This window comes from Phalacrocorax carbo, chromosome 1 (assembly GCF_963921805.1).
Source record: "Phalacrocorax carbo chromosome 1, bPhaCar2.1, whole genome shotgun sequence".
Taxonomy (NCBI): Eukaryota; Metazoa; Chordata; class Aves; order Suliformes; family Phalacrocoracidae; genus Phalacrocorax; species Phalacrocorax carbo.
Window position 1 is genome coordinate 212,272,554 of NC_087513.1, and position 6,000 is coordinate 212,278,553.

A 6,000-nucleotide genomic window follows, 5' to 3' on the forward strand; every position below is an offset into this window, starting at 1 on the left:
ACTGACAGAGCACTGAGGGACAAGGTATTTGGTTTACCTGAGTCATGCAGACTCAAATACCACCAGGGCTGTGTGATGACCTCCTCTTTCTGTGGACTCTTGGGAGTCCACAAGGCAGGAATGTTCTTTTGGGTCTCAAGAAGTTATTCCCATTTTTGGCCTTGCATAGAGGAAAATTAAATGAATACGTAAAGATTAGATATGGTTTTCTTTAACATTGTCATTTTTTATAGTATATATGAAGATAGAATAGAACTTTGTAACTGCTTGTTGGAACAGCTAAGAATCCATTTAGTCATGCATTTTTCTAGATTGTATCTTCCTTTGCAGTTTCTTCTACTTAATAATTGCAGTGCTGTTTTTTATAAGTGCATAAAAATAAAGTGTTATTGTCATGTTCCCTCAAGTAAATTAATGACTACATTTTTGAGGTAACTGATTACTGTAATTATGTAATGCACGCTCTGTGTACAGGAAGCTTTATGCATATAGCTTTAAAATACACTGCAGGCATTGAGTTACACTTCCTTTATCTTTTTTTTCTCCTTAGTAAGATGTGACTTTTCCACTACTTAAGAAAACACTTTTTAAGAAAACAAGCTAATAGTCCTTCTGATTACTAGAACCTAAACTGAAATGTAAATTTAATTTGAATAAAGTATTGATGGAAAAAATAGCTATGAAGATTTTAAATTCACCTTTTCATTTCACAAAGTTAATGAAGAAATGTCCTTATATTAATTTGAGTTAGCTTTTTCTCTGCTGAACAATTGAACAAAACTTTATAGCCTGGATTTAACGGTAAATAGTAAATTGAGTTGGTAAATTTTACTACAATCAGATTAGAATTTTGTCTACCTTTTAGTTTTAGTCATTTTACCCTGTTGAGAAATGGACTCCAGAAGTATATGTCAAGCTTCCCACAAAAGTAATAAATGTTTAACTCCCAAAAAACTTGCAGTCTTTTTCCAGTGGCCAAATGATCTCAGATGCTTCTTATCCTGTTGTCAGTCTTCACTTTTTGTTTCATAATTCTTTAATTAAAAAAAAATATTTTGATACTATTAATGTTCGAATACTGTATTCACAGATTGCATTAATGCACCAGGGGTTGAGAAGGTGAGAGCACATGGTTCTGTAAATCCGGACATATTTCTTTATAAATTAGGACTAATGCAGGATGCAGATTAATGACCCCCACCCACTGCTCTGGACTGCTATGCTCATTACAGCATCTAGCCAAAGCTGACATAGGTATGAAGATCGACGACAGACTTTCACTCCATCAGGTCTAGATCTACAGTCTAGAGGAAGAAACTTTTTTGGAGGGTGCAGGTGGGATAGAGGCCAGGACAGTGAAAGCAGCAGGAGAAGGTGGGACTTTTAACAGGGTTCTGCTAGATCGACTGCTCTGCTTCACTAGCCCGTTGTCACTGCTCTTCCCATTACACAAGTGGTTACTGTCATCTTTCAATCCCATATACGTGACCAGCACTAGATCTAACATATCAGAGGTAGCCAGCTATATGGAGCAATAAACCTTGGGTAAACGCAGCTTTGCTTTCTGCAGTGCTCCCCTAAAATAGAGCTGGAGGCTATACAGTTTTCTCAATGTTAAAATGGTTGCAACTAATTGGTCTAGTTATAATTGATAGACCTTCAAAGCAGTGTGGAAGATAGTAGTTATGATAATATACATGCTGTTGGCTGTGTTGGGTTGCATGATGCATCCCCTTCTACATTGTCAAGCACAGCTGTAACCAGAGAACCACAGACCTTTCTGTCATTCTAGGCAGGAATATAAACAATTTGACAAAAGATGGGGAGATTAATATAGCTGGCTATCCCACATCCCAAGGGAAAAGCATAGGCAAATCTTATGCATATAGAAGTTTATAATTAATTATTAAATCCTTCTCTGGTTTGCATGTTCAGGAAGAACATCAACAATCATTTTCCACTATCATTTCCAGATATCTTTTTTTCCTATGTAAGGTGAGCAAACCGGGGCTAGAGCTACTCAGGTACCAGCAAGCCTACTGAACTTCTTGCACAGCTCTACAAGCTGATCAGGCAGAGGTGACCAAAGCAGCAAGATGTTGCCACCAGTTATTATCATTTCAATAAGTATTGTAGCTATTGGAGTTATTTGATTTATTGGAAATGGATTTATTACAGCTGTTAATATCATTAACTGGATCAAAAGCAAAATAATTTTGTCTGCTGGTATGATTCTGATCTCTCTAAGCACATCAAGATTTATCTTGCAGGTAACTATAGTGATACACCTTCACAGACTCTACTTTGTGGATGTGTTTAGGTTGGCTTCTGTGTACAAAGTTTTTGGTGCTCTACAGACGTTTGTAAACCGTGCCAGTTTGTAGTTCAGTACCTGACTCTATGCACTCCACTGTGTAAAAATGATCAACATCACCCAATGGCTGTTGCTGCAAATCAAGGTCAGAACAGCTGGGATCATCCCATGTTTGCTTCTAGGATCGCTGGTGATCTCTCCTGCAACTTCCTTTACTACGGATTTCACCCAGCACTTACCTCTGTAGCATAAGGGGGAGCTGTAGAGAAAATAGCACAGCACATATCACTGACTGGGGCAGTTTGCATCACTACCTGCTTCTTCTTGACTTTGTAGGTTGTTGTTTTTTCCTCTGGTACTATCAGTGGTAATCTCAGCCCTAATAATCACTTCTCTGTGGAAACACACAAAGCAGATGCAACATTATGTAGTTACTTTCAGGGATCCTTTCACAGATGTTCACCAAACTGCCATTAAATCCATTATTTCTTTCTTGATCCTGTATCTTTCCAGTTTTGTAGCTCAAATTCTGTTGATACTGTCAACTTCTCAAAGTAAAGATGATGTGAAAGTTGCAGTAACCCTAGCTGTAGCTGGGGCATATCCTTCCATACACTCTTTTTATCTTGATCATAGTCAATTCAAAACTGGAACTGGCATTCAGAATGCTTTGCCAGCATCTTAGGTGTCATTTGGAAAATATGACTCTATGCCTCATATTATAGCATAAGAGGAACGCTCTCAAGTAACAGATCTGGAATCAAGACTTCTATGCATTTACTTTCATCATCTCTTTCATAGTAACTTTAATCTTTCAGAATTTTCTGTGATTAGACCTCCTTAACATTTCAGAACATCTGAAATAACATGCATTTTTACCTTCTTTTCTAAACCACTCTTGCTCTCTCAATCTTATTTAATAAAGCATAAGAATAAGAATGCACTGAAAGGAAACAAAAAATAAATCAAGTACAGGATGCTTTGTGTTTTCAGATTCTCAGTTTAACACTGACTGTTTTATGATATTTTTGAATTGAAGAAAATGGGGCTAAAAGAGAGACAAAATTTACAGAGCTCACAAATATCAGTTCTCTGCTAGAGGATCTTTCACCTGAGAAGCTTAAAACTGGATGAAACACACGCTGTACCAGCCATATCTAGTGTGACACACAAACAGAATATGCTTCTAAATATGAAAAACTGGGTGAAAGATAACCTGAGGGAAAATTAAGATATGGAAGCATATAGCCAATTAATGTAATCAAATTACATCCTGAATCAGGTTTATTTGTGTTAGGATTCCAGTACATATACAGCAATTTAGTGATTAAATACCTCTTTTAAATGGTTCCTTTTCTTCAAAACATATATTATGCTCATCTATTTCCTTTAAAGTGGATTGCTAGGGTGGTGATTGCAATGTAAACAGATGTAGGTACATGGATCTACCTGTCCACTTCAGAAAATCTTCTTGAGTTGACCATTCTGATCACAAATTTGCCTTTTTACATGATTTGCTGTTGGTTTGAGCAGTTTTGAGTTGTTTCTAAGGCTGTTCTCTTTTAATATTTTATGTTACTATGAAGTTTCACATGCCATTGATGAAATATGTTCCTCAACAAATCCTGTCGTGTTTTATCAAATAATGATTTAGGTGATTCTACCCTGAAATTCTCAGCTCAGCTCACTCAAGTATTTTTATGCTGTATATCATCTCTGCAGGCATTTAGATAATGCTAAATTATAAATAACTGTGGTGAAAGTTTTAGTCTCATCTATAAAACTAATAAAGAGGGTGATTAGTCTTGGAGTGTATCAGCTTCATTGTTTGAAACATTGGAGCAAGATGCTTTGAAATCGCTATTTAATGATATTAGATAAGAAAGAATATAATGTTTTTAACGGCTATCTTAAAATACTGTTTCCAATGAAATATATGTTAATAGGAGGCATAAATGAATGCACTAATAGGAAGTGAGATGATTATTAGCATGTGTAAACAGTGGGGACCAACTGCATAGCAGGAAAGGAGGATGATTAAACACATCAACGCAGCATTTGGAGGCACAGTACAGCGTACTGTAAAACTAAGACTACCATAACGTCCAGTGCGGTGCATGCTACACCAGGAGAGATCCAGAAGTCCCTCGAGAGCCCTGCCTGCGTAGTCCTGCAGGGAAGCAGATGGGAACTGCTCTGCTCACGCTGCAGCACCACCCTGCTCTGCAGCTGCATGCCCTGCCGACGTGGACCAAGATTAGAAAAGTCACGCAGCGATAGATCTTTTGGTTCTTTTTCCAGCTGGCAACGTTATTAAAAGAAAGCCTCCTGAAAGAAACGAGGGATTATTTGGTTGTTTTGGGTTTGTTTGGGGTTCTTTTTTGGGAGGGAGACAGGCCAGTAATAGCATTCGGTTTATTTTAATCTGATCAAGAAGCTCTGGTAAAATTAATTTCCCCATAGAGCTCACTTCTGTTCAGGTGTCTCCAAACCCATTTCTGGTGGCAGTCTGAAGGAAATGGTTCAGAGCCAAGTATGAGAATAATGACCCCTGCTCAGCTTTTTCACTGCTGCCTCATCTTCAGGAGGGGGAGATCTGAAGCAGGTGCAATGATTAATAAAATATCCTTCAGTGCTTCCAGGGGAGAGGAGGACAAAGCTCAAGCACTTGATGTCTTTATATTGTATTGATGAAAGTTTTGTTACACACAGCATAGAGTGGGATAGATAGGTACATAAATTAGAATTTTAAATGACTGAATTGGTAAATAAATTATTAGTCTTGTCCTTTCCCTTCCCATCTTTCCCCCAAGCTTCAATTTATTTTCATGTCTTCTTCCACAGTAGATACATTTTCCCATTTATTTTCTGATCTTGCCCTGCTCTTTGGATTTCAACCTTTCCCTTCTTAAAATCATTATCTGTGTCCTCTGCAGATCTAGCCTTCTTTTTCTTGCACATTTTAAAAAAGCTTTCGGATTATGCTTTTACAATGAAATATCATGCACCAAATTATAGCAGGCTTGTTTCTGTATCTAGTTTATCCCAGAAAGCAGATAAATAAATCTTATGAATGTTCTTCCAATTACTATTTTTTGCAAAAAAAAAAAAAAAATAGAAAGAACTTTGTTGAGTTTTCATTGACTAAGAAGTGTTTATATGGTGAATAAAAATAAGACTCAGTTCACCAGCCCGTTTCCCTGGAATTTTGCAGGTTGCACAAAATGTAGACAACATGAATGGGAAAATAGGGAAAATATTATCTGTAGTTCATATGAGGCCAGTAGCTATGGCAGCACCAAGATCATTGTAAGGATGATGAAAAAGGTGATTAGTGCAGTTGTTCAGACTATGTGAAAACCAAGCCTTCTCTCCTCCAACATTTTTTTTTTTTTTTTTTTGCTGCCATAGCACTTGCTTTTCTAGGTCAGAATTCATCACAGTTCTCTTTCCAGAAAAAGCAGTACTTTGCTGTGCAGAAATTAAGGGACTTCTGATTGCAATCTCAGTAGCTGGCAAATTTCTCCCTACCAGTGTCCCAGCATGTGAATCAGAAAGGAGAGCTACCACAGACGTTCTGGGTTTCAGCTGCTGGCCTGCTTTGTCATGTCTTTCCTTTTGCCTGGATTAATAACTGCCTGTACCTGACCAAATCAGCAGCTGGGTAGTGGATATGAATTCAGATA

General features: G+C 37.5%; 1 pseudogene; it reads left to right on the forward strand.

Moving 5' to 3' along the window:
* Positions 1 to 2,096: 2,096 nt before the first annotated feature.
* Positions 2,097 to 3,039, forward strand: LOC104047949 (taste receptor type 2 member 40-like; annotated as a pseudogene).
* Positions 3,040 to 6,000: the final 2,961 nt, after the last annotated feature.